Raw genomic sequence first — 26,630 nt, forward strand, 5'->3', positions numbered from 1 at the left:
TTAAGAGACTGTCGCATCCGGCTCCAGCAAGTTGGCAGCTGACTGCACGAGGTAGGTCACGATGGAGAGTTCTTTCTCGACTAGGTCCCACTTCTTACGATCGAGGTTGTAGTCGATGTCAAACATGGCGTCAACGATGCCGGCAAACTTCTCTCCGACGTAGGCGTTTTTGCTGCTGGGTGCAAACACCACGTGCCTAGCGATATGGACAGGAAGTTTTGATAAGTCGTAGCTCCAGTATAGCCATTAGAAACTGTGACACGGACATCTGTCAACGTTATTTTCAAAGGGAGATGAAAAAGACATCTGATATGTTGCTGATGTGCTTTTATTAACACACATTATCTGCACATTATCTGCGCTTGTAAAACTGAGAAGAGAAGGGATGTCTATCCCTCTCCTTGTATCTCTTTCTCTATTTTCGAAGAGCCATCGGTATAGTTTACAATTTCTACTATTGCCAAATGCCAAATTTGAATACTTTTATTTTTAAATTTCCTTCAACAAAATTCTACACTATTCACCTTTAGCTCATATCAATGCCAGTGTTATCTGTATATATATATTTTTTTTGTAGAAAATGCATATGTATGTATATATGATAATTCACATGTTATATATAACTATGTATAATATATATATATATATATATAGAGAGAGAGAGAGAGAGAGAGAGATAGAGATGTGTGTGTGTGTGTGTGTGTGTGTGTGTGTGTTGGAACATCGTAGCAACGATGCTATTTCAAGATTTGACATACTTGGTAGTTGGTCGTCCTGTGAGTCCCATTGGATCGATGAATGACCTCTCCAGATACATCAGTTGATCGTTCATTCTCCGAACAGCCAATATGCTGACAGAGGGAACACATTATAACACTCCAAACATTCAGTTCTCTGAGATAATATTGTAAGACAACTGGCAAGGTACTTTTACAAATAATTTTCTTTTGGGTATCTGTGAACCTCGGGATAGTAAAATTGACCACTTAAAAGAATTGTTAAAAATTGTAAGGACAATAAAAGAAGCCCACCCAGTCACCATTAAAATAACATTATTGTAAAGAGATGAAAAGTATTGTCACTGATTATATAAATTCCGATGCTCGTTTAGAAGCTCCGATACCCAATTTAAAAGGACAACCTGAATTAATAGCAAAGGTGAAAATTATTAAAAGTATCTACCTTATCATTATTTTTTTACATTGATATCATAATACACACATTTTTTAGGGGCGGGGGATTCAATCATACATAAAGCGGGGTTCCCACAATCACGATTGGCGCCACGATTGAAATCGTGGTCTTAATCGCGAAGCAATCGTGGTGATCTTATCAGATCGTATTAGATTGTATCAGATCTTGAGGTCAATCGTGGCAATCGCGTTAATCGTAGAAAATTTTTTGGACGGTTCAAAAATTTTCTACGATATACACGATTAATTTTTGATCGTGATCATCGCATCAGATTGTCTTGGATCGTATCAAAACGCAACAAATCTTATCTAATCGTGCTTCTTAGTCGTGTTGATCGGGATCGGCTTTTTCACTTTCTTCTGATTCTTTTGCACGTTTGCCCTTATTTTACTCGCAAATCGTAATTTGTATATATTTTGTATTCTGCGAGGTTGAATTAAAGGGAGGGGTGGCACAATGAAATACAAAATAACAACACCACTGAAACATCCACCAGAAGCAGAATGTTTCACATACCCCCAAAGTAACTTTTGTGACTTTTGAAAAGTGACCATTGTCGTGGATGTACGGTCACTCGTGCATAGCTATGAAGACCACTGTCATTATTTTTCACACAGAAGTTAAGTCAATAAGTGTAGCAATACCCCTGCGCAATAATTTTGCTTAAGACTTTTTTTTTGTTAAAAAGTGACATTATTTTAGGGGAGTTACCTTTCTTTTGTGTATGTATGTCGGTTTTGTTAAACACTGTTAAATACAACAATAAATCATATAACACATAATTATAGCGTAAGCATACAAAAAGATCCCATCCTCTTTTTAAGTTCAATTTCATCATTCTTCATGTATTTCAAAGGAAAGTGAAACATTTGTCTTGATTTTTTTTTTTGAGAACATGGGGCAATGATCTCATCTTTTGTAGTCTTTTGTTTTTTTGTTTTTGGGGGTTTTCTTTTTTTTTGGGAGGGGTGCGGAAGGGTGAGCACGTCGATTCAATGATCTATTAATTTCTTTAGGTTAACTTAGAGGAGGGACTATCTGAGGCTGTGACTGGCCTAGGTGATGCTTTCTATCTGATGATAACGTAATCGTCATTCGCAATACTGCAAAGGTCACGTTCTCATCATCATCAACCTGTCATCCCTTGCCATCATCAATGATTTTGGATAGTAGCCCTATTCACTCTGCAGAAGTTGAGGAAACAATGAAATCAATCGACAGCCGGACTTTAATATTCCCATTCGGGTCCAATCGCACCTTAAATGGGGGTCGCTTTTGATCCCGATCGTGAAAGATATCGTATCTTATCTCAACAGCCCGCATTGGTTCGCGGTATTCGTATTGGAACGTATCAGAGCATAGCTGCACGCAGCAAATCGGGGATCCCAATCGTAATGATAGTGGTAGATCGGAACCAATCATGGACTCAATCAGGACAATCCTATCGGATCGTATTTGAACGGGAGACCAGATCGTGACAGATCGTATTGCCTGAAATAGACCAATCGTGACCATATCGCATCCAAGGGAAGCAACACGTATTGACTCGCATAACCTCGTATTCAAACGTGAGATTTCAGACGAGGTCAACGAAACTTCCACGATCAGTTACGAATGTCCAATCGTGGCGTTCGTAATAGATCGTACGATAGTGGGAACCCCGCTTCTAAGCTTACAAATCTTGGGTGTTGGCATTTAATAGTGTCATCAAGGTAATCATTGGATATTTCTTAAAACATTCCTCTGACAATTTGTAATGACAACGAGAAGATATCTTTACATCAGGGAAATTAACTGCTGTTTTTGTTCTTATTTAAACCCTATCAAAGGGAAAACCTGTCATATTATAGGTAAGATTACACGTAAGTGCCACAATTTGATATATGTGTAAACCGGAGATGATCATTAGCTTATCTGTTCGAAATTGAAGTCCAGAATGATATATTAATGTTATGCACTCTTTGTGTCCTGATTTAAAAAAAAAGAGAAGTTATAACTCTATCCTTGGTTATCATTCTATTAAAAGAAACAAACAAACAAAAACACGGAATACATTCAGTACTCACTCGTTTGTATCCAATTGTTCTAACCGTGCGTTGAATTTCTCGGCGGCAGAGGTGAAGTTTGCAACCGCAGAATCCATATAATCTACGATTTGGTGAGATAATCGAGTAAATCCAATGGTATCATTGGCATATATCATCGCGATACCCATTACGAACCCTCAAAGTGAGCAATGTCATCGAATGTGTGGTTTTCTTAGATATAATACACATATTATATATCTATATCTCTTTATTATTCATATATATATATATATATATATATATATATATATATATCTAATATAAATACATACATCTATAAATATATGTATATACATATACACATTTCAAAGTTATGGACCACCAAATAATTTATACGTGCTTTCATTATACAAATGTATTTTCAGTAACCAGGTCAATGGGCGGTGAGTTGGCTCAGTCGGTAGCGCGTCTGCCTCACGATCACATGGCCCGGGTTCGAACCCGAGTCTGGACTGAGCAATGTTGTGTGTAAACATACCGTCCCCTCTAGCAAGAGGCAAAACACTCTGTCCCTCGGATAGGACATAAAATGGAGGTCCCGTGTATGAGAGAGTCACAGCTCATGCACGTAAAAGATCCCGCTTCATTCATTCATCGCAAAGAGCAGGGTGTCTAACCCGGTGAAGTGGTCGTACCCCCGCACATCCAACTGGACCCCATGGAAGACCAGCTAAGTGTAGCTGAATGTGGGCTGTCCAGCCATCTTCATAGTTGGAAATGAACAACAATAACAACAACAACAACGTCATGAAAAAAAAAATATTTTGTTTTGTTTTGGATTAAACGACAGATTAAAAAAAAATGTATATATATATATATATATATATGTGTGTGTGTGTGTGTGTGTGTGTGTGTTTGCATTTATATTCTTCATATAACTATAAAGTAAAAAGCCCTGAAGCTATCAAAATGAAAATATCATACGGAATGGGGTGGCTTTCTTTTTTCTTTATTTTCTTGCCTTTCTGAGGGTGGAACTTTTATATTTCTGTTTTCAGTTTCTTTTGTGGTTTTATTGGTGCTGGACCAGGTGGCAAAGCCAGGCATATTTGTAGCTCTTCGCACGCGTGTGTGCTTGAAGTGGCACCCTCCTGTATACTCTCCCGTCCCCGTTAGTACTTCTTCTTTTTTTTCCCCTGACTGCTGCTTACTGAAGCTTATTCCTCCAACGGCCATCTCACTCCCGATGTCGCCATCACGAAGGCTCGCCCAGTAACCCTCAACGGCTGTGGCATAGCCGACCACGTCCAACGGCAGGACGATGTCGTCGGCTAGCCTCCGGAGGATCTCGGCGTAAAGACGGCCTGCCGCGAGGATGTACTTGAAGGCGTTCGGGTAGAGTTCGTCCACGAGGTAAAACGTCTCGTACACCGAGTGATATGTCGGATATGAGGCAGTAGGGGTTTTCACCTGCGTAGCAAGCCCAAGAAATATAAGAGTAAGAATGAGGAACTTGAGAAGAAGAAAAACAGAATGAAGAACGAGAGCAGAAGAACGGAGAATCTATGTAGAGGAGGAATAACGCTAGTATCTCAGTGACTATTTAATGGTGCAATGGTGTGTCTTCACGCTCAACCGAACTGACTTTGAATATTTCCTACCTCTCATACAAAAAAAAAAAAAAAAATAGTTTTTTGCAGTCCCATCGACGGTTCTGCTGTCAGCCGCATTGATAGTTCTTGTTGGTTTATTGTGTCTTTGCGGTTAACTGCTGCTGGTGAACATTCATATTTTTGTCCTATTCTTAGAGTGTAAAAATACTTTTCGCTTGAGAGGATGAAAGAGTGCAAGTTCATAAAGGTTCTCTCATAACAGCGTTTTCTTTTCTTTTCCTCCTTAGACGTCAAGCCATCCCCCAAACAAAAAAAATAATGGGATAAACGGTTATTTTCTACATTATCTTTAGTATCTCTAACATAATAAGCACAATTCATATTCTCCATAAATAGTCTACAAACATTTGATATTTCTTTATCTTTAATATTACATCACGCGTGTGATGTGGCCTTTTTTCAGTTTCTATTTAAATGCATTCGCGTGTATAACATTTTGTTTCTATTTCAATTGTATTAATACTTTTTTTTCTAACATAAACACAATCATCCAAAAAGCTTTTTTTTTTCAACCAATGTGGCATACATTGGATGCATGATTGAGTTCAAGAAATACAATGTACAATTTAGTCTTATTTGACGAAGTGCAAAAGCAATGATAATTACTGTGACCTGTATTCCTTTAAAACGAGTAATATTTTCCTGCAGCCATGTGACTAATTTGTCAGAAACAACTAAAAAATCCACGAGACCGCCATCATAGTTGCCGATTTTGATGGCGGTAATAGGAAAACTGTTAAAAGATGTACTCATGAAGGGGAGGATACGTGGTGCCAAAACGCACGCTTTGGTAAGTGGGTAAGAGAAAGGAAATAAATGAAAAATAAGTAAATAAAATAAAGAATTAAAGGGCACCCCCCCCCTCCATCACCACCAGCAAAATACCAAAGCCACTTCGTAAAATACGATAACATTAAAAAGGACGAGTTGGACTGAGTGAATGCTGCAATATTAGTAGTACTCATCATTGAAAGTTTTGGGGAAAATCGGACAATCTGTTCGAAATTCATTAATTTTTCAAGCATTTGCGCAGTCACTGCTGGATGATAAGACTACTTCAGTGTATGATGTCATATGCGTACAACGATATACGGGAAATGTAACGAGAAATTCACAATTTTTTTTTTCCTTTTTAAAAAGTGCACATTTCATCGACTTGTCACTGACGTATGTTAAGGGTACTTATTATTCTCCCTACCTTCTGAAAGAGGAAAGTAAAGTGTTCTTTTATTCTGCGAGAAAAATGAAAATATGTTAGATTTTCTTCGTATTTCCTTTATGTTGTTCCACATGACTGGCCTTAGCTGGTGTGGTAGCTTTCTCATCCAGCAGTTACTGAGCAGAACTTCCAAAATGTATAACTTTTGAACGGATTGTCTGAATTTCCTTAAACTCTCACTAATGTGTTATATTAATATTGCTGCCTTCACCCAATAAACATGTCTATAAATGTGAAGTGCAGAGCAGCAAGTTGTAAACATAATGAATTGCCTTACGTGGTCGTATGTGTACACGAAATCGATGACGGAAATCCCCGCAATCTGTAAAAATGGCCGAAAGTCCGAACCCGACCCAAGGGTGACAATTCTGCATTGAAAGAAAGAAAAAAAAAACCCAAATATTGTCAGGTTTCTCCCTAATTTCACTGGAATTTTAAAGATTTTACAACATATAATGTTATGTTATTAGTATACTCATTCAATGATGCATCTTTTCAGCAATCTTTCAAGGATAAGAAATGATATAATAATAATATCATATAGATCCTTAATTTCAAAGGCGTGTCGCTTAGGCTATAGTTCCATTTGATTTTTTGTAAAGACTATTGGAGTAAACAGTCGTCAGCTGCTGTACAGTAACTAAACAGGGCATATACACCCCCCCCCCCCTTTCCTATAAATCTGACAAAATTTGCAAATATTTTAAGGGCATTAACCTTTAACGACTCCTCTAAAACATTTGAAGGGAGAACAAAATATTAAATTGTTCATGTAGCATCTCCCTCTCTCTCTTTCTCTCACTCTCTCTTCTTTGTCTCTGGCACTCGTAAATATTCCTTTTTCCAACATAAAGCACTAGTTTGTTGTTGGACCTTTTGCTTTCTCATGTTAAGTTGCAGGATTCGTTTGTTTGTTTGTTTTTTAGGTCTGGTAGGATGGAGTGAAGTGTTGTAAAAGTCACAACAATTGGAACTCATTACAGGAAAACATGTGATATAAACGTAATCAAATACCCAGTACAACACAATTTGTTGATGTTTTTTATGTTTTTATTATGAGATGAATTTTGTTTATCTTGTAGAAATGAATTCTACATGAAAACGCTCTATGATATTAAAGTCTATTCTACGTCAGTCTCATGGACCAGTGCGCGTAAGATACCGAGCTTTCAGTGCACGGCAGTCAAGCAGTAATTTTCGATTTACGTTGGATCTTCTTCAGCCGGGACGGTGGGTCTCTGCCGGGCCTTCCACGTATCGTAGAGAGTTTCTTCCCCGTTTTCATGTGTCGGATCCGGGTTAGGGATCTAGGGCAATATCATAATCAGAGTTATATGCCTTATCAACACTTTGAGCATTACTTTCTTGCTTTATATCGTAACTGAAGCTAATTGGAAATGCAAAGCTTTTGCAAGTCTCAATTTACTTGAAAGCATTGAATGGTATATGCCATTACACGCATGAATAGAATATGATGTATTTCTAGAAAGTTTACGCCAATAGTTTAATTTTGTAAAGATTTGTTCTTTTCCATTAGTGTGAATCTTTCCGTAAACAGTGTTAAAAGCCGATATGACTATTTGCATTTATCAACTAATAAGATCAAAGCAATAGTTTAAGTATCATGATTATCTGATCACATAGCATCCATCATAGTGATTACCTTTTTGGCAGCGTCGTAAATGAGTGTGTTCAAATTGGGTGTGGCTCCAATATCTGGGACGTAAGTACCTACAAATAGAGGAAAAACATCGTTTCAAATCCTTGAAAGAAAATACTAATAAATGAAAGGGAAGATAATTCGTTCTTTTGTCAGTGTGCTGATGAGGGCGCCGGAATTAACTTTTTTTCAGTTTATATTAGTTTGTAATTCAAATTTCAATAAAATCGTGATTGTAAATTGATTTTATGGTCATTTACACTGTCTTGAAATTCTGAAATGTGCGTGTTTTTTTTTTCTGCTCTTATCTTGTTACAGTGTTTTGTGATTTTAATTACATAATTATTTTTTTAATGAATGTTAATGGGACACAAGTTGGATGCTAGGAAAGGAGTAAAAGTATAACTGATGATGTAATAATGAGAATATCAATGTTCTTAGTCTTATTAAAGCTTTCGAAGTGATGACACAAACGCACACATATACTTACACAACACTCACTCACAAACACACGAATACACACACATACACACACATGGAGAGAGAGGAGGGAGAAAGAGATAGATAGACATAGTTTGTGTGTGTAATGTATGTATTGCATTTCGAGATTTACTGAGAACGAAATTCAAACCTCATCTGAATTGCAACTCACCATAAATTGCACTATCTAAATTGAGATACGCTACGGCTCGAACTCCAAGTATCTTTGCAAATTCCTGTTATGATATATTGAACAACGTAGAAGGTTATTATATATACATATAATGAAATATCATATCATTCAAAAGTAATTTTCGAGTCAAATATACACAGATATTTCTCTTAGTGGCACAAAAAACAGAAGTAGTTGACATGAAGAGTATGACATGTAATTCCTCCCGTTATTTTAAAAGAATCTGGCTCAGTCATTTCAACAGAACAGAATATTCAACAGAATAAAAAAACCCCGACTATATGCGTGATATATTTTGAAAGCATTGTATGGATCAACAATTAAAGAAAAAGAAATGGCAGGTGCATTCACGACGAATGGTGTGTCAAATACACTTATTAATAGTGACCTGTAGAAAAAAGAAAAAGAAAAGAAAGGTCGATGATATTATAAGATGTAAAATCAATCGTTGCATTCAGGATCTGGATAACTGGAAGGATAATTGCAAGAGCGTCACATCTTACAAAAGACTAATGAAGTTCATCCCCAAGTGGTTGTGGTTCATACAGTGACTTAAAAATGAGAGAAGTCTCACCTCGACCCATTCAGTTGATCCAATCAATCCGTGCTCTTCACCTCCCCAGCTACAAAACATGATGCTTCGTCGCGGCCGCCAGCCTAAATTGGAATATGGTTTCCAGTGGTGAAAACAAAGAAGCAAAGGTTGAAGACAACACAACTTTCTTTTCTGCATCCTTCATCAGATTGATACATAGCAAGCTATGATCATCTGATACGATTGGTTTCAAGACGTAAGTTATTCCATTCATTTCATTTCGTTGGAAAGGTTATTCTGTAGCATGCTGTCATCACCTAACTTGCCAAATAAAAACTTGTTCATGTTATTACAATTACTTCTCACTTTTAATATTATTAATTTCTAATCAATATATTATCATAATTATTATCGCACGATTTATCACATGATTCACTGTTAGTACGTCGTCGCAGAATATTTTGTTTTGTTTATATTCTACTATGCAATTTTAAATTTGGTGAATCGTGATATGCAAAAATCATCATAATCATTACAAGAGTTGTCTTTCTTTCCGTTTGATTGAAGACCATTGTCGCTGATTGTCATTGAGATTAAACATTTCAATGCGCTTTTCTGATATTGACGCTGACCTCACGTGTGATAGAATTAGCTGCATAACATTTAAGTCATTTCAAGTCAATTCAGTTTATATTTTCCATCCAACAAAGAGAGAAATGAAAATGGGGATATTTGTATGATATAAAGCATGCGTAAAACAATGACATAATTTGATTAATTTCAATCAAGGAGATAAATAAACGCTGTTTGTGTCTTTGATAAATATCTTACCTATATCAAGTTGTAGGTTTAGATTGATTGCTATAGTGTATAATATGGAGACAGGTTAAATGCGACTAAGGTAATAGAAATATGATATGAAATATGAAAAGAGTACCATTCATCATCTGCACAGACATAGCCCTGCTGATTTCCAGCATGGCCGCCGACCCCGAGCCAGGATCCATGGCCCCGAAAGCCCAGGCGTCCCGATGGTTTCCGATCAGAACATAGCGGTCTGTTTGAAGATGGGAAGAATTGAGGAGTTAAGACAAAAATTATGAATACCAAACTAATTTAAGAATTGTATATGAATATGTATATGTGACCCTGCACCTCAAAACAAACAAAAAGTCGCCAGACATGAATTTTTAGTTAAGACCGTATTCTGAAAGAGCAGACTTTAAGCTTTAAAATGATGTATAACTCAAATCAAATGGACTCTCCTAACCTATCTAAATATTGGAAAGAAAACACAAACTCAGGAAAAGTGTGAACTGAGAAAACAGGCTCTGAAGTACAGTGTCTATTCAAGCGCTTAATCTTTACCAAACCGTGCTGGCTGTGCGATGAATGGGACAAAAAACAGGAAGTAAATCACCAGAGTAACAACAATGAAGGGATTATCAAATTAAACTGAAATTAAGCATGCCTCATTAACACATTCTGTCCATAATTAATTCCAGCTTTCAAAGCAGTAGCGCTATCCTTTCAAAAGTTATTAGAGTTGAAAGTGAGGAGTGTGGACAAGGTTTTTCAGAAATGAAAAAGGGATTCTAAAGACACACCTAATCACACTATTCTACCAAAAATGTTCGAGATAAACTGCTAAAAAAACACACTTTCCTGCCCGTTTTATGATACCAAATTTTAGCATAATGTAAAAGAAGACCCGCTCTTTCAGAAAATATGAAAAAGTCAAATTCGGCTAGGTTGACCCATTTCACTTATTTTCAGTCCTCACGCAAAATTAGTGTGTGCGACTTTATGTTCGTTTTGAGGTGCACGGTCACATATAGCAAATGTACGTGGACACTTAACGAAGTCGCTCTTATATTTCGCTATATCTATTGTATAAGTAAATTTGTTAAGTGTCTTTCCCATGTAATTTCATGATAAGACGCCTTAAAGTATATTTTCGTTTCTGTGTGTTATCGTATGTGTACATTATGTGTGTATCATAATAATGTATGTGTATATCTCTTTATTGTATATAGCATATCTACCTCTACAAGTCATTTAATTCGGTATGGATCTATTGCTTTATTGATGCATGACAAATCGATTTCAAAAGAACGATCTTAGACACTTAGACTGCTATGCTCTCGTATGACAGTTGCAGTTTTGCAAAATTCAGAAAGAAGACATCCTCCAGATATGACAATTAAAAAAAGCAAAACAAAAAAAAAACCAAAAAACAACAACAAATGCAACTGCATGTTCTGTAAAGGAGTAACCTATATACAAAGCCAAATCCGAGCTGTTTTTTTGTTGTTGTTATACTTAGAAAGGAATATTGCAATGTGGGCTTATGGGAATACACGTAACTTGCTCTATTATGCCAACGTAGTACTCTCTAAAAAAAAAAAATCGAGTGAAAATATTCACTCTTAAAGGAGTGAACACAAAAAAGAGTGAATTTCGAGTGAAATTGGAGTGAATTTTGAGTGAAAATGTTCATTTTCACTCGTTTTAGAGTGACCTCAGGGATTACTCCAAAATCTTCGAGTGATCCTCGAGGTCACTCCAAAATGAGTGAAAATGAACATTTTCACTCAAAATTCAGCCCAATTTCACTCTAAATTCACTCTTTTTTGTATTCACTCCTTTAAGAGTGAATATTTTCACTCGATTTTTTTTTTTAGAGAGTAAGCCATTATGGACGGATTTTCACACCGTTGCGAAATTGGACTATCAAAGTTAACGCCGAAGAATCATGATAATTTCATATGCTATAGCTGACTGTTTCCAAATGCACTTTCGTGAAGCTCGAAGTGAACATGGGAGAAAAACTTTATCAGACCGAGAAAATAGCTCCAGGCCTAAAAAAAACTTGGAAAAGCACCATTTTCTCACGCATACACTGTCAGGGATACATTTCCAGACGTCTAAACTGCGTGTATATTTGTTTACTTTCGTATAAATGCATTAGAGAATACATCAATGCATATCCGACGAAGGAAAAGGTGAGTGAATATTCCAATTATAGTAATAACTCTGAAACGCTCATTCATACCTGGCTCGATTGCTCCTCTTATCACCCCAATAACATTCCATATGTCCGCCATCTGATTTTTCGTGTATACTGCCATTTTCACCGTCCTGCAGGATACAGGAGGTGTGTCGAGGGAAAAAAAATGAATGAGCAGGAGTAAACATAACTCTGGGGAAACATAAAGCATCTGATTGAATCAGTTCTCATGCACTCTCTGCCCGGATACATTCTAAACTGCAAATAACGCCCGACAACTACGTGTCGTCGAAAACGTCTTTCGAATGTACGCTCATTCGTATAACTTTCGCTTCAAGTCCACATTCTCCGACAGTGATAAATCTTTATGCACAATTTGTTACAGGGATTCTCGAAAATATCCAACCGGTGTAGCCTTTGGGCTGGCCCGGTTCGGATACATTTCAACTCCATTAATCCATACCCTGCTGCGTCTTTAAATCAGTTTCCGTAAACAATCATGAAAACGCATTTCTTAGTTGCACAAAGAGAAAAGCCGCTATATAATAAGGCGTGGTGGTGCTTGTGTTCTTGCTTCCTGCTGAACGGAACTATACTTCCAAGCAGCTTACATGTTTTTGAAGGTATCGCCGAAGCCAGGACCGTATCTGTAGGCTAAGTCCAAATCGACTCTCCAAGCACGTGGCACTTCATCTCCTTCCATTTTACTGCAAAAAAAGGAAAGTGGAAGCAGAGAGGGGGAGGCAGAGAGAAAGGTTAAGAAAACAGCAAATAATCAACGGAACACGACAACATTATTGCGACGTACAAGAGAATGATATTACGTCAACCTGAACAGAAAGATTTGTCAGAGAATTTCAAACTAAATTTGAAGTTTACCCGATATCCTTTTACTTTCCAAAAAATAAAAGAGTAGCTAAAATTTAGTATAAATGTGTACTGCAATCATTAAAGAGTCACATCACCATACGAAAAAAAAAAACAACAATAAAAAAGTGTTCACCCTCAGACTTAAGTGATGTATTTCATGTTTCCAATCCCTTGTGAATTTCTTGTGGAGAATAGCCGGCACCTGTTTCGTATTATAAATGCAACAACACACAGAGCATTGGCCACTCGTTTTTTGCATATTCTTGGCAGAAATGCCAACATAATATATCTGCAGGGATTCTGATTCTAACGGTCAGTGATGCTGCCTGTCACATCAATTCTTATCCAGTCATCGTCATGTTTGCTGGTTAATCTGCTTAGATAGCGAAACTAGTGTGCTGGTTCAGCCAGTCATTCGAGCAAACCTCAGTAGCTGAGCGGCGTCATCGTAACCAATTGGGTGGATAGGGATCGTAGGAAGCATGGTAGACTCCTCCACGGGTAGACGGTAGGCACTCGCTGGAAAGGGAACCACATGAAGAGTTTGTTCGTAAAAACAGTCCATGTTATTTGCCAGATGGAGAAATTTGCGATTAAAGGCCAAGAAAAATAAAGAGAAAAATAAGAAAATTTTGGCTCCTTTTGACCATAACTTCACAAATGTACCTTTATTATGTAGTGACCAATATATCATTTAAGAGGTATTATTTTGTAATTTATGACAGAGACCGTACTTCAAAATCTTGCGAACAAACTCCTCACATATCCACTTCAAAATATTCATGCGAAAGGATGACCTACTTCTATAAAGAGGTAAATGTTTACTCATTTTCTTAAATGAGAAGCACAAACATAATTACATAAACAAGTGGGCCTGTAGTTTTATGTTCCTTCATTTTTCTTCCATGAGAAGCACAAACGTAATTACATAAACAAGTAGGCCGATGGTTTTACATCATCGTAAACAGTTTGGAGAGGTTTCCTCTCTTTGTAGTGAGAAAGTCATCTTAGATACAGATGTACTTGTTTAGTTCTGAGCTTAGAATACTTTTGTTAGAATTTTACCCAATGTGTGAAAAATTGTAACATTTCATGACCTGAAAAATACAATATATCCATGGCACATTCCTTCCTCACCAACAGAAGGGTAGACCTGCGTTAGCGGGTCTCCGTTGCCATCCATGCAGCTTCCCCGCTGCGTCCCCGAGCCTGGAAGGAAGATACCGTTGGGATACGTCTCGATCGGACCATCCGACTTTGCGTAGTCTGCCGGATCGGAGTACAGGATCAAGCCCAGAGCTCCGTATTGGGCGGCGAACTTAGCCTTAAAGAAGAGCAACGGAAATATTATTTCTACTTTATTTCGGCTTGTGTTACGTCATAAAATATCAAACGTTGACTTGCACGAGACGATGTTTGAGACAAATCATCAAACAAAACATTCTGTATAACGGTTAATTAATACAACCCACTTCAAGAATAAAGCTCAACATGAGAAAGGAAGAGTTTCAAATTTGTTCCTTTTGAATTTTCTCTGTTGCATTCTGATGCAAGCTGAAATGAAATGCATTATGCCCCCCCCCCCAGGGCAGTCAACCATACACATACAATGTATGCTTGTTCCAGATTCCTAAATTTTCAGATTTTAAAGAATTTTCGGGAATTTTTTCCCCCGAGCTGAGCCCCGAAAATATACCCCTTTCGGGATAAATCGGGAACGCGCATTGGCGGTATGCATGACCACCCGAGTGTGTGTGTGTGTGGGGGGGGGGGGGGGGGTAGGGCATTATGTGATTATTTCTGTTACGTCATTAAATGAATGAAGCCATCTATAGTTTCTAAATACAAAATGACTACCGAGACAGACTATCAATACCCAGGCTTCATCGTCATCTAGTCTTGACCCAGGATTTTTCCCTGGTAACAGCGATGGTCGGATTTACCTTACTGTAACATCAATCGTTTTCACATCCGCTCACTATCTTGTTCGCTTTGGAGCGTAATCCTTTCCAAGCTCTACCTCTACACGTCTCTGTCAATTCTACTTCGATAATCTTCATGTTCTTGGTTTGTTCACCTTTTAAAATCCAGCACTTCCTTCCGTACGTGACGATCAACCTTCTTCGACACATTCCATACCCGTCCACCCACTTTCCATTCGCCCTTGCCGGCTGTTCTACTCATTCCTTCGACATGAACATCTTTGGGGAGCACCTCCATCAGTTCCTCCTCAAAATTACCATTCTCTTTTCCCACAAAACATCACGTAAAAACAGTTTTGCAGATCTCAAGCAAATCCAGTATTCAAAGTCCTTCCTGTCATCTTTAAGGAGCAGCTTACCTCATAAAAACCTCTGCGTTCGCCGAATCTTATATTCAAGTAAGTCTTGCTCTTGCTGACACAGCTCTTTCACATCCATCGCTTGCATCTTCCATATCCCCTGAGTAGCAAAACCCAACGTTTCGATAGATTCGCCAAGCTTTCTATCTTCTCAGATATTCAGCACTGAGTGCAAAATCTTGGTCTGTCTTGGAGTCCCGTAAAAGCGTCTTCTCATTTGCACATAATTCTGTCATGAATCCATCTCCCACTCTTCGTGCAGACGTAATCATCTCCATTTAATAGCAATTCTTCTCTTGCTTCCTTTGTCACAAAATCGATTTCTATTAATTGTGTTGCCACAAACGGCTGACAACACGAATCCTTGATGACCGCCAACTGTTGTCTCTGATCATGGATACAAAACTCATCACTTCCCTCGCCATTTTCAAATTCAAATTCAAATTCAAATTTATTCCGTTTTTGGACAATAAAAAACAACATGGCATACATAACTCTTTCTTCAGTGACAGGAATCACATAAAAGAACAAACAAAGTGAGTTTAACAAAGTGAAGCAGTCCTTATTATACTTACAGTAAAGATACATTGCAATGCCTGAAGTAAATTGAAATAAAGTGGAATATCAACGTACACAAGGCGAAAAACGGAGGGACCCACTAAAAAGACGGAGCTTGTAGAGTGTGGGCCCCTCGGGAGAGAAAGATTCAGCGGATGATATTGGTAGCAATCGGCATCAGAACAGAACAAGAATGACTGAAGCAACAACAGCAGGAAATAGTTGTAACAGCAGAAAAAGAAAAAGTAAAGAAAGAAGAAAATAGAAAAAAAATTAAAACATTTGACAAAGTAAAAATAGAAATAGACAAAATGAAAATAGAAATGGAGGCCCACACAGTCAGATAGAAAAGGAAAAAAACACATATAATGACAGCACTAACGTATAAACAGACATGAAGCGACAAAGGAACATCGACGAGGCTAGTTAAGAGCAAAAGACAGGCTACGACAGAAAGCAAGACTAGCACAACGGAGATAACGATACATGGGGTTGGACGATGGCAAACATAATTTAGACAAAAACGGGACAAGACGGAAAGAACTCCCTCATTATATAAGCGTACAGAGAGCAGATCTCAAAAAAATCCTAATTAATGTAACCCAAAACTTTATTCACGTATTAGCTTCCTACTTGGTGATGGTCATCCAGTGCGAGCGACAATGTAAAGAAACTATTCGGATTATACAAAGGGGTATCAGCATGAAGAATTTATAAAGCTAATCCGATTCATTACAGATGTTATTGTAAAATTGCAAAAGAAAAGATTTTAGTTTCCGTTTAAATGAATACAAAGAGGGAGCTATTTTTATATCGTGGTTTAGAGAATTCCAATAATTTGGACCAGTGTAGGTAAAAGAATTTTTCCTTAAAATTGTTCGGAAAAAAGGTAAGTGGAATTCATTTGACCGTCGAGTGGGGTAGGAGTGAAATGCTTGGTTTTTTAGGAACATAGAATCAAAAATAAACGGAAGTAAACTGTTGTTAAACATGTACATAAATTGACCTAAGTTGAATAAAAACAACTCATTTATTTTTAGTAACTTGTTAGACGCAAACAGTAAATTTGTATGTGAACGTGTAGGAGAGTGACAAATAATACAGAGGGCCTTTTTCTGCAGTAACAACACTCTATTCAAAAGGGTCTGTTGAGTATTTCCCCACGCTAGAATTCCATAATTCAAATAAGGCAATATCAAAGTGGAGTATAAGATAAGTAATGACTTTTGAGGAATATAAATTTCAATCTATTTAAAATACCTATATTACGGGAAATGATTTTGCAGATATAATCAATGTGTTTTCCAAGAGAGTTTATTGTCAACAATTATACCAAGAAATTTGAAGGCTGAAACACTTTCTATGTTAAAATCATCTAAAACTATATTAGAATTCAATACATCGACAGTGTTACTGAAAAGAATATATTTTGTTTTTTGAACATTCAATGATAATTTGTTAGCCCTGACCCAATTAGTAACTTTTAACAGTTCAGTATTAACTTTTTGGACTAAAATATCATCATCTTTGTGAGCAAAGATAACAGTGGTATCATCTGCAAAATGAATAAAAGAAAGTACTTCAGAAACAGAAGAAAAATCATTGATATAAACTATGAACAACAACGGCCCTAAAAGACTACCCTGTGGAACACCGCAGTTGACATCTCTTATAACTGAATTATTATCTTTATATATTTTTGTATTTTCTCTGGTACATCTCTCTTTTTCAGAGCAGTTGACATCTCTTATAACTGAATTATTATCTACATATATTTTTATATTTTCTCTGGTACATCTCTCTTTTTCAGAGCCAACTCAACTACCTTCTTCGGATCCCTACCAAATGCCTTCTCCAGGTCAACGAAGCACAAGATAAACACTGTATCTATCAGTCCATCTTCCATCACTCCCTCTCATACACCTTCCTCCAACACCTACCGCATCCTTTTCCATTGACTTCATATACCGCTGTACCTATAAAACTCTGTGTGAGTTATCATCCAACCTCCCCAACTCATCCATAGCATCTTTCCTCATAGATTTCACAACCACCTTCTTCGCACAATTCTTCATGTTCTTATACATGTATACCGAACCGTCACTTGCTGTAATAATACTATACATTACTAAATACAAATTTTTCAGCCTCCTTATTCCTCTCTAATGCATCGTTCGATCACCTCCTCGTCACTTCACCATCTATCTCTTCGATCTATCCTTTCAAGTCTCTTCTCTTAATCTTCCCCTCCTTAAATTGCCGCACCTTTCTTCTCTCGACAGAACCGTTTCTCAAAAACCTCTGGGGTTTCTTCTCATTAAGACCAACGGCCACCAACCCGTGCTGTAACTCCCCTGGCACTATCTTCTTTACTCAGTTACTTTCTGTTTTCCTTACCAGCCAACACAAAAACAATATCCGTCTCATTTTCTCCTGCACTGAACATTACCTTCCGCTTCTCGGAGATTTTTTTCTTAACCATGATTGCATTCGCCACACAACTCCTATTCCTCGCGTCCCTCTTTCTTATTTCCCTCCAACATTCCGTTTCCTCCATGCACACCCTCAAAGCCCTGGATTCATTTCCTAACGTGTCCATCAAAATCATTAGTGCACAGAACTGATTCATCCATGGAAAAATATCCCTGTACTTACTCGCCATTTTATTAAAAAAAAAACACAAAAAAGTTCTTTCTTAGCGTTGTTCTTCCACTCTACTGTCCATAGCCCCAAATCATATCTTATAAACTTTATTTTATTTTGTGACCATATGAATGACGAAGTTCAGATTTTCCAAAACACTGAATGTGTGTACATATTCTGAGTACCTTAACCCAACTAATCGTTACGATATTATACAGTATTATGCTGACCATCAGTGGAGGAAAAATAGCCTACTGATTATGAAGCAGATATTTACCTTATCACCTCGAAAGATCTTGCATACCGTGCAATTGCAATACGGCCCGTCAAATTGTTGCCAAGGCTTTCCAACTCTTGAAAATCCTCTACTCTGGCATAGTTGACATATATCAAGTCTCCCTGTTGTGAAATGATGATCTGCTATTATTCTTTTAATACGGAAGGAAAATTATGTTTGGAATGCCGACGCGAGCGTCAAAAGAGTAGTGTTACTTGCGCCCATAAAAAAACAAAAACAAAAACAAAAACAAAAACGTTTGCTTCTCACTTTCAGGTAGAAATCTTCAGGTATCACAGCTTCAAACAGTCTATTAGTCTGATCCAAGTTTGATCACTTTGCAAAAGGTATCGCACATTTAATCATTATAGTGATGCTCGATCTCTTTTCAGCTCGTAAAGGCATAACCACAAGGAGCAGTTCTTAGAAAAAGGACACTCATATCGTTAGAAATACGTAAGACGCATAAATAAAAAAGCTTGTACATACATTGTACTTTATTAAATGTTCCTGAGAGGCTTTTCGTTTGATTTTGTCCAATTCTTATCATTATTGGCTCTTATTTTTTTCTGAGATGGTTTGGCATCTCTTCGTATTCTCCTCCTGTTTTAGGAATAAAAATTACAAATTCCGCAGGTAATAGTCAAGTAATATGCGGGTTATCTGGAAAGCTACAGAACCAGGAAAGTTATCCAACCTGGCCTTACTGCGGGGTCACAGTATATTCAAGCATGCACACAGGTTTCTGATTGATATTAACCTTTGGAATACTAGTATTTGTTTTTTATTGCGTGATTTCTTGATTGTCTGGAAAGAATTTAATGACTTAATTATTTTATTATATAACTTATGGTATACGACTAAAAATAAATGCGTTAAGAATGTTATGAAAAGAATTTACCTCCTTTTGGAAAAGAGATTATTTGATATGACTCATAAGTCATTCATTAGTGGAACTGGCAATTCTTTATCCTCGTGTTCGATGCAGTCAGGTGAGTAGTTAACCCTTTCTGCGCCAACGAGTCAAATGAACACAAATTGCATATGCTAATATACGTACTAGAAATGTATGTGGCACACAGAGATTAAACAACGAACTTACGGTGAAGATTCCCGCGGCTGAGTAAGCATTGAATGGAGGGAGGATGTCGGCCGACTTCTCCCTTGATATATCGTCCAACCGCTCTTCGTAAAGCTGACTGGTAAACACGGCAGTGCCGTTCGGTGATAATATCTGGACCTGGTAAAAATTTTATGCAATTCAGATCAACGTTGAGTCTGCCACCATACATAAAAGATTTTAACAAAAATGCACATTGACATGTATTTACAACACCATGTTCTTTACTTTTATATGTGTCGTATATTTTGTAAAACCTTTTTCTCCTATTTTTCTTCCGATTACTTGCATACGGCGTAAAAACAAACACACACACACACACACACACACACACACACACAACTGCCACTGGGGAACCAAGATTCTGTCAGCATCTGTCAGCATCTGTCAGCATCTCTCTATTATCGCTTAAGTATGAATTTCTTTGATAAAAGACATCGGAATTCAGTTTCCCATAGACTTAACATAAGTTGCATGATTTCCTGTCTCTAATCGCGATGTATCTTAATCTTTATTCCAAGTGATAACTGAGGCAAGCCTATAACGCTATCAAACCAGGGTCAGAGGTTAAAAAAAAAAAAATCTTGGAACACCCTATACCTTGCATGCACTCAAAAGGGATGGTATAGTATTTTGATTTGATTTGATTTGATTTGATTTATTTCTGCTTAATTCCGTTACATCAGATATGATTATGTACATGTCATTTATGACAAACAGTATATCGACACATAGTTTTTAGTACAATTATACAAGACAAATACAAACAGCTTATGGAACTTGAGCAGAAGGGTCTCCAAAATAAGCCGAGGCTTGACGGTATGGAGACTATAATCATGCTTACCTATACTCTGAATAGAATAGGGAATAGAGAAAGAGAGAAATAGGGAAGGGTAGGGGTCGAGATGAGGATTGGGCTTTTAACTTTCTGTGAGGTACCAGGAAACCACTTATGAAATAGTACAGAGCATACAATTCTAAGGGGAATCGGAAAGTTAATTTGATGAAAATTGGTTTTGGAATGGCTGAGACATCCAATAACAGAGTAAAGCAAAGCGATCGTAATAAAAGGTGGGTCCCACATTTTATTAAGATTACCCTGTATATCTCAGCTATTTCAAAAGCACATCAAAAAAATGTTAGAAACCTGAAGTTAGGTTTCAACCAAAACCAAACGATTAATAGAACTAATCATTTCATGAAAGCACGTTCTTTTCTCTGAAATAACTTCTTGATCAAACACCATCTTGATAAACTAGGGTCAAAGGCCTAAAAACTTGATTCCCAATCTTGACGAAGCCCATGCCCTATTATACCTCCATCGGTCCATATGCTGCACACATTTATACCCTGTCAAGTGATCTTTCAATAAAATAATCACAAGGCGCCATTTTCGCCATGAAAATGAGGATCAAATGTCAAATGCTCTTATTCGATGCTTTTTTATGTACTACATGTCCTATTGCTTCTACATTTCACTCTTATGTTGACAATGCCAGATGAACAATTTTCTAACGTAAAATCCTGATCACAAGCTCTGTTGGCTCTTTGAATTTGAGTCAATTTCGGTATGCAAAGAAATACAATACAAACTACAATGCTGAAAAAAAAACCTAGTAAAATTTCACAATTTTAAGTGGTATGCCTATGGCATTGAATCAATTTTAAAGTCTTTAAATATGACCTTGTTCAATTATTAAACCAGCAGCTCATTTATGCTCGGTCGATATTTGTATCATTATTATTATTTAGCTTGTCATAATATATTGTATCCTGTGCTAGCGATCTCATTTTAATGCAGTAAATGAATCGGCTTATTTGTCTTCATTTCTCAGTGTGGTTGCATTTTTTATATTACATTTCATTTACAGTCGGTATCATAACTATTTAGGTTAAAAGTTATTGCATTTTGGGTCAATATTACACTCAGTGTAGAAGTCATAACGATTTAGGTCAAAATAATTTTTAGGTATAGATTGTATTGAGGGTTCATAGTTATTATTGATGGAGGGTCGGTTTTACATTTAGGGTTAAAACGTTAACGCTCTAAAAAAAGGTAGATGTTATATTGTATGGCTAAAAGTTATAACCTTTGGGGTCAATGTCACATTCAGGATTAAAAGTCCTTACAGTTAGGATTTTCTCAAGATATTATCTTAGGATTAAAAATTGTTACATTTGGCGTTGCTATCGCAGTTAGGGGTTGTACATACCGTGTTGTTTTCGCCTTGTTTCGTTGAGGGAAAGGACAACAGAACATTGTAGGTGTGCATTGTCGTTTCAAAACCGTATGCCTTCCAGTCGGCCTCAATATCCTTTGCTAATTCAAAGTTCTGCGGTGTTCCCGCAACATGCGGATTTCTCGTGAGTTGCCTAGAAGAAAAGATGAAGGACAAAGTGAAGAATAAGTGACCGTGCACCTCAAAACGAACGTAAAGTCGCACACACTGATTTTGCGTGAGGACTGACAATAAGTGACATGGGCCAACCTAGCCGAACTTGACTTTTTCATATTTTCTGAAAGAGCAGGTCTTCTTTTACATTATGCTAAAATTTGGTATCACAAAACGGGCAGGAAAGTGTGTTTTTTTTTTTAGTAGTTTATCTCGAACATTTTTGGTGGAATAGTGTGATTAGGTGTGTCTTTAGAATCCCTTTTTCATTTCTGAAAAACCTTGTCCACACTCTTCACTTTCAACTCTAATAACTTTTGAAAGGATAGTGCTACTGCTTTGAAAGTTGGCATTAATTATGGACAGAATGTGTGTGAATGAGGCATGCTTAATTTAAGTTTAATCTGATAATCCCTTCATTGTTGTTACTGTGGTGGTTTACTTCCTGTTTTTTGTCCCATTCATCGCACGGCCAGCACGGTTTGGTAAAGATTAAGTGCTTGAATAGACACTGTCCTTCAGAGCCCCTTTTCTTAGTTCACACTTTTCCTGAGTTTGTGCTTTCTTTCCAATATGTAAATAGGTTAGGAGAGTCCATTTGATTTGAGTTATACATCGTTTTAAAGCTTAAAGTCTGCTCTTTCAGAATATGGTCTGAACTAAAAATTCATGTCTGGCGACTTTTTGTTTGTTTTGAGGTGCAGGGTCACATAAGATTATTTTCAGTAAAGTTATAGCAGTTCTTCGAGTTCATGGAGGCTTTGTTGTCTCAAAGGAGGAGAAATTGGGAACGCCTACTATGACAAATTTTGTGAGAAACAACTGATTTTATTTAGATTCTTTGTAAAATCTATCCTGTCAGTCCGGTCGAGAAATAAAGTTCTCATTCACATCCTCCATTATGGTAATGGGATATTGCAAAATGAATAATCTTCATCATCAATCCCGATATACTTAAAGCTTAATGAAAAAGACATACATCCACGGCCCCAAACTAACTAAATTCAGGACTTTTAAAAAATTGAATGCAGTTATTTTGAACTTGGTTGCCTATTCACGAATCTGAATGACCGACTAGATTCCGTCGCCAGCTTGAGATGAATTTGAATTCTCATCGCTGATATCAAGTTAATGCTCCAATAGTAAATTTGAATGATCCAATATTTAATTCGAATGACCGGATTCTGAATTTGATTGCTGATTCATTGAATGCGCGGAATAGGAACTTGAATGACAAAAGTATGAAATTAACCGGGAAAACCTATATATAGGATTCTTTTATTTATTTTGCTTTTGGATATTTTAGTCATTTCAAAACTGATTTTCATCATATGAACGTTGAATTAATTTTGAAATTGTAGGCTTCTTAACGTTTTATAGTGGTTCACTAAATATCTCGCAAAAAGTTAATAGCTGAATTTTCATCTCAACCAATTATTAAACCATACCTCTAAACAAAGTTTCTCTAACAATAACGACAGTATTTTTCAACAACATTAATGCAAGCAAACAACATACCAAACAAATCCCCGAAGGATTCCATGTTTTCTTCTCTATTTAATTAGAGACCGAACTACTATAATTATCGTGTATCTGCTTTATCTTTTTTATTTATGTGTGTTTAGCTTTCCTGCACACTACCCGGGCATAAACCCGAGCTTGAATGTACTGTATACCAATGGGCTGTTTGGAGCAGTGATTTCTATATTTTAAAAAAATCAATATATCACATATGACGCATAATTATAAGTAGGCCAGTTGTATTACAAAATATTCTACCCTATAATATATCTATATCTATCTATGTATATATATATGTATATATATATATATGTATATATCAATAAAGCCTAGAATATAAGGAGTTATCACTATTTTTTCTCGCTAAACCATAACTGTAGTAGGTTTAGTCTACCTAGAAACATTTCTATTGCAACAGTTATTATTGTTCTCACTTTGAATATCTAACAAAACTAACGTTGATTATACTGATTCAAATTTTTACATTGGTTGTTTCTATCTCTAACTCGTATTTTAGATCTAATTTAAAGTACTTAAGCTGGGTATTGGTTTCATCTGCAAATGGAAAATAGTGAGTTTAAAGGATTGGATCCCCTTTAGGTTTTATTGAACAAACAACATGAAATGTACATAAAAGGATACATCTGTGATAGCATACCGCAAAATCTCTCGGATACTTTCTTCATTCATCTCGTTCAATAGGGCCTTCGAGACAATCTCGTCGGGAGCTTTCCGTGCCCTGTCGTAGGAGTTCGGCACCCGATAGGGACCCGAGTACCAGCCCATAAGAACGCCAAATCCGATGCCAATGAAAAGAGATACACTCGCTGCTATTGAAATCAGCACTTGTTGGTTGGACATGGCTCGTTTCTTCGCCATAATCAATGATAAATACGAAAAAAAAAAAGAAAAAATGCACTGCGAGGGGAATTTAAAAAATGGAAGAAACAAGGTACTTTCAAATAACATCTTACAGAATGTATTTCCTTCTTCTGTTCTTTTTTTTTCTTTCACCTTACGCACTCAGTCATTGCACATTAGGGCACATAAACACACGCGTACAGACACATATATACGTACAAGCAATCCACAGATATGTGTACATAATGAACCTCGCATAAGGTTACATCGCTTTACTTGACATATCACGTCATTTCTCCTAATTGTCTGCGATGTTAAATCATGCTCATGAATTAACAAGTTTAAGTGTGATCTTATTTTATTCAAATGTATGTGTGTGTTTGTGTGTGAAAAAAAAGTTTTTTATGTGCGTAAGTGTGTGTGTGTGTTTGTGTGTATGTGTGTGTTATGCTTCTTGTCATGCTTAATCGGACGTTTCTGACACTTCCGAAACTTGCAAACTAGAGTGTCGGGGGGAACTTAGAAAAAAGAAATGTGATAGTTTAGCCGGATAAAGTTTATGGTTGGAGTGATTCCATTGATTTCAGACCGGAATGTCAATGACCGACCAGACCTGTTGCTGCTGTGTTGCGGATGTGCTGTCTATACATTATCTAGGTCGTGCCAAATCGTCGTTTTATACGACTCGTTTGGACAGATTTAAACTGCAACATGAGAGGCTATCTTTCCAGTTTTGCCTTCCAATGCGGTTTATTTCTAGTACCATCGTTAAAATTTTAGCCCGTAATAATTTGTAAAAAAGTTATAGGCCCACATCCTCACTTTATGGTTTTGGACAATATCATGTCTCCAGTTCTGGGTATTAAAAAAATAGAAGAAAACTGATAAAATATAGATTACCAAAGGGATAAATCTGGACGAAAAAAAAATTCCAGTTGTAATGGCCTAATCGTATTGAAGGAAAAAAATCATTGTCGATAAAACTCGTTTTTATTCCCTTAGTGGAAAAGTTGGAACGCAAGATAAGAGGATGACAAAAACAAGTTGAACCGAGTAAAATATTGCTTTATTGAGCATTGTTGAGTGTGTACTTCGACCCATGAAGCTACCAGTGCTTAAATTGCATGATTAAATGACCATGGTTCCGTAGTCGACGCAATAATTCCAGGCATCCTCTATTCTGTCATGGCACTTTAAAACATTAAATCCTTAATTGTCATCACAACTGATTAGTAGTTCAGATATTCAAATCAATTCATTTATTTTTAATTCTTTTGTTTCCAGCAAAACATAACACAGATTAAATCAGAAATTCTAACATAAAATAGGCATACATTCAACTGTGCAAAAGATACATTTAAGTTAACAAATAAAGATATAACAATTGTACATGCATACCAACAAATTACTAGCATTGCGATATCTACTCACAGAACGGCGATCGTGGTCTCAAACGCGTTTCAAAACGCCCTTTGAAAGGCGTTTCAAAACGGCGTTTCTAAACGCGTTTGAAAACACGGTTGCGTTTATCTAACCCCTGAAAATGCCTCAAACGCGTTTAGGATCGTGATTCTGCCTCAGAAATTTTTTTAGATAAACGCAGCCTAAGTTATGTTTCGAGAAAAAGAAAAAGAATTGAAAGGTCCACTAAATGGCATGTTCGTATACCCTGGGCCACTCAAAGGATTCTTATGAAAATACTTGTTTTCAAAGACAGGACGGAACAAGACGAGAGAAACACAACAACATGACATCCTTTTTTTTCTTTAAATACACCTTTGTGTAACTGTAAAGAGAAATACACAGATTTTTAAAGTAACAAGCGACATTCTACATAATGCTCAGGTGACGCACTGAGTATTGTTAGTCCAATGCTTTTGGACCAAAATTCTTTACACTGATTTTCTTTTACAGAGACTTCACTGACTGTGTCGGAATACCAATCGAAGGATGGAATACGAGCAGGCAACAGAAATTCCATTGAAAGAGGGAAAGGTACAAAACAGTCCATCGCCCACCAACTATCACGTGATTCTAATGTCTCATCTACGTTTT

The 26,630-nt window shown here is 36.9% G+C and overlaps 1 pseudogene; it reads right to left on the reverse strand.

The window, feature by feature from the left end:
* Nucleotides 1–24,575, reverse strand: LOC140240273 (glutamate carboxypeptidase 2-like; annotated as a pseudogene).
* Nucleotides 24,576–26,630: the final 2,055 nt, after the last annotated feature.

The sequence above is a fragment of the Diadema setosum genome, chromosome 16 (assembly GCF_964275005.1).
Source record: "Diadema setosum chromosome 16, eeDiaSeto1, whole genome shotgun sequence".
Taxonomy (NCBI): Eukaryota; Metazoa; Echinodermata; class Echinoidea; order Diadematoida; family Diadematidae; genus Diadema; species Diadema setosum.